Here is a 4,137-nt window from a genome sequence, read left to right as displayed (position 1 = left end):
GTAAAAGTAAAAAACTATGTATGTGAAATAAAAAAAAATGTATTTGTACCAAAGTGTCTGACTAAATGCATAAGATATATATATAATCATCTTCTACGCAGCCTCACTGATAGACTTCACATCAATGGTGTAATAATAAGTGTATCGTTGCTAATTCCTTTTTTATTGTTGCAGTCTCTAAAACCTCACAGAAACATTCAAAACATTAACATTCAAAGTGATGTAGCCACCCCTGGTTAAGAGATAAATACTTATACAAACAATATTTACTTGCAAATGCCAAAATGCAGTACTAGAAATACTTGATAATATGGCACAGTGATCCAGAACTGCAGTGATTCACTCTAAATGTTCACAATAATAATTAAATTATGTCTGCAGGGCAAACTCAATGAAGCTATAGTTTGTATTTAGTTTCACTTTAACTATCATGGAGTTACTAGCTTATAACATCTTTAACTCCCGTTTCTTACAAGAAAATAATTTCCCCTTCTTCAAATTTAAATTTCTACTTTTATATTTAATTTTGTAATTTAATTTGTAAGAATTCATACATTTAACTGTGTTGTCACATTATCAGATCCACATTTTCAGTTTCTTTATTTTGACTGGCTGATTGTGGTGTAAGTTTATCAAATAATGTATGATGAGAAATGTCAGTTCTGGAAATATTTTGTGTTTTTATTGCCCTATTTGTGCAAATACAAATGTATACTGATACCTGTGAATTCATTCTTCAGATGGTGATGATGTCTAAACATGTAAACTATGCCTTTGTTATTGTCACTTTAGATGACGACATGTAATACAACTCAGGTTGTTCCATTATCCAACTTACACAATGTAAATTTAAGATGAAAACAGAAACAGTTTGCCTGCAAAGTAAAACATGTCCCTTTTTAAAAATGTCTTGGCTGCAGCAGGAAAATTTGAGATGAGCTGAAAAAAAATAAACAAATTACCTAAATGTGGAACACCATTTATATATTGCTGTTGCTTTTGCACAGCCTCTGGGTGTGACTGTTACATGAATATGAGGGTTATAATACTGGTATGTATAAGTAATAACTGTGTATGTTATTAAAAATGTAAGAACCATTGTCTTTTTACCTATGCATGATGCCTGTTGGCATCATGTTGGATAACAGTGATTCCAGGCCAGCCAATCAACTCCTTGGGGTTGAGTGAAACTTCAGTCATAGAAAAAGTTTATTATTTCAAACATTTAAGTAATTCAGTATCAGAGTAAAACAGATTGAAATGGTCTATAAATAATTTATTAATGTGTTAATGTAGTCAGGGCTATATAAAATCATAGCAAACTAAGTACAATTGTAAGTTGGATTGTGCACTGAATTGTATTACATGTCTTAATCCAAGGTGACAATAAGAAAGGCAAAGTTTAGAGAGCATCAGCATTTAAAGAAGAAATTCACAGGTGCCATTATATATTTGCATTAGCACAAATAAGAAAATTAAAATAGGAAGTACCCCCAAAACTGGCATTTATATTATATAACTTCAGCATTTATGTTGCATATGTGTCTTGTGATGAAGAGTAAAAGAAATAGTAACTTCCAAATTGGTTCCTCCTCCATCAACTGCAGAGCAACCAAACTTAAAGAATTAATTCAGTTACTTTTAACTTTGGAGACTTGTTTGGGTTTAACCGCTAATATTGACAAATAATTCACTGCCAGCCAGCTTTGAATGTTTTTATTTCACCTCATACATTCAAACACATTATGCTGCTGTAAACAGTACTATAAACAGTACTATAAACTTTGACAAGCAGGTAATTATTCTTGCGACATCATAATTTGGAATTATTGGGAATTATTGTAGTATTGTCTAGTTAAATTAATTACACTAAAAAAATATTATTCATTATTACTTAATTGTACTCTAACTTACTTTTCAAGATATTTTTATCTTAAGCTTTAAGATTTCAATTTTAATATTTAGAGAAATGTTCCTATTCCTCCTAATATATGCACATTTATGTGCACCATATTATTTATGAGTGCCATAATAACCATCATTGTATAAATTTAGTATTGTTTCTCAAACTGAACAATGGCCCCATTGAGTCGAAATGTGTTTTTAATCACAGTTTAAACAGTGGTCTGTTTTAACTGCAGACACAGTCCATTGACACAGTGTTAATGCAGTAAGCAACATTTGTGAGAAAACACAAGTGATGATGTACAGCAGTTTCACCCTGCTTAACATGTTTTTGTCTAAAGTATATTTGTATGAGACATCAAGAGTGACTAATTCCTTCTTCCACACTTGTCTAAAGATAGAGTCTTTAGACTAAGGTTCTAAACCTGTAGTCCTCTGGGCTGCTTAGGAAATGAGAGCACCAAATGCTACAACTTGACCAAAAATACAAAAGAAACAAGGTTAACTTTGTAGGTCAAATACCACTAGCACCTTTTATTTGATATCTTTTTTTATACATATAATAAAATGTCTAAAGAATACAGAAGGTCCGCACAATGCTCAGATCATAATCAGCAGTTAGCTTAGTATCCATGTCTGGATTGTGTTGAAATGACACAGAAAATTCCACCCAGGATCTTTGTGCTATGAGGCAGCATGAAACTGTGCCACCGGGGTTTCATCCTTACTTGTTAAAATAGGTACCGGTCTTAATTAATGGGCAGTATGTCACTATAGCAACTCAGATATGATTCAAACCAAAGATTTCAAAATACACAATTATAAGCCATGTAAAAAAATAAAAAAAATTGACAAATATTTAAAATGCATTTCTGTGGATATGTCCACAATAATTTGGTGTTTTGGTGATCAATTTATATTAATTGAATGCATTTAGACTGGACTTACGCATTTGAATTGCATATAAGAAGCTATTAGCACTTTGTGGCTGTTTGTACCCCTCTTATCAGTTATTGACTGATCTGACCACTCTTATTTTCAGACTAATTACTGAGGATAATTTTTTCAGAACAGATGAGAGTCTCAGCCTAATTTGACTAATGCAGTTCTTGGCTCAGAAAATGAAAGACTGACATATTACTATAATTCTAAATCAATCAAATACATTACTTACCTTGGCCATTAAAACTGTGATGACGTACAGGTTCCGAAAGCTCGGAGACACTTCAAAAGTTTTAATTTTATCAAGTATCAATAAAATATGTAGGGAAAGATATTTCGTATTTCTTTCTTTACAACTCTTTTGCTTTTGTTTTTATAAAGAAACAAACATTGTTTCTAATGTCACATCAAAGAAGATCAAAATACATGTTTGATGCAATTTACTAACAAAGGCATTAAGTCATATGTTTGTTTTGTGACATTTAATTTGCATGTTTTTTGAAGCGAAAGTCAGAAGACCCCCCCCTCCCACCCGCCCCCCTCTTGATTTGTGATTCCATGAATAGTAAACTAAATACAACAACAGCAATTAGTATATCACCATGTTCTATCACTGTATATACATTTGAAGAAAAAAAATACAACAAAATTAAGAATCTGTGTACATGCAGTCAGTTGATTGTGATAGTAAGAGGCATGCTAAGCTAAAGGCTTCCATTGACTTTCTTCCAAGATCACAATGATACTGAACATTAGCAGGTTATCATTATTATTATATCTTGTATTATAAGACCAGAAACACTCTTTGTAACTCCCCATAGTTTGCATGAAATGCTCTGCCCTGGTTTTATCACATCCAACATGACGGCTAGCTCTAGCGCAATCTTCACATGATGCAACAGAAGAAAACTCTATTAGGGCTTCAGGTACTTCATCAAACAACAAGAACTGTAAAAGCCTGCCCCAGCTCTGATAGGGAAAGAGGTGGGGTACACCCTGAACAGGTCATCAGTCCATTACAGGGCTCCTGTTGATAATGCCATATCCAAAATCATGTCTGGAACCTAGAGACATTTTTTTTGTTTTTTAAATATAAGAATGCATATTCTGAAACTGTAGGAACAAGCCCTGAAGCTATCCTACAAATGCAGACACTATAGTTTACTAGTGCTATAGAAGCTGTCTCATGAAAACTTCATGAATCATCATATGGTATGGTACAACTATACATATAAATTAATTCCTGTACATACACACACACATTTCTCTGTGTCTAAATCTCATGAATCT

The sequence above is a fragment of the Oreochromis aureus genome, linkage group 2, assembly GCF_013358895.1.
Source record: "Oreochromis aureus strain Israel breed Guangdong linkage group 2, ZZ_aureus, whole genome shotgun sequence".
NCBI classification, from domain to species: Eukaryota; Metazoa; Chordata; class Actinopteri; order Cichliformes; family Cichlidae; genus Oreochromis; species Oreochromis aureus.
Note: the sequence above shows the minus strand (reverse complement) of the source record.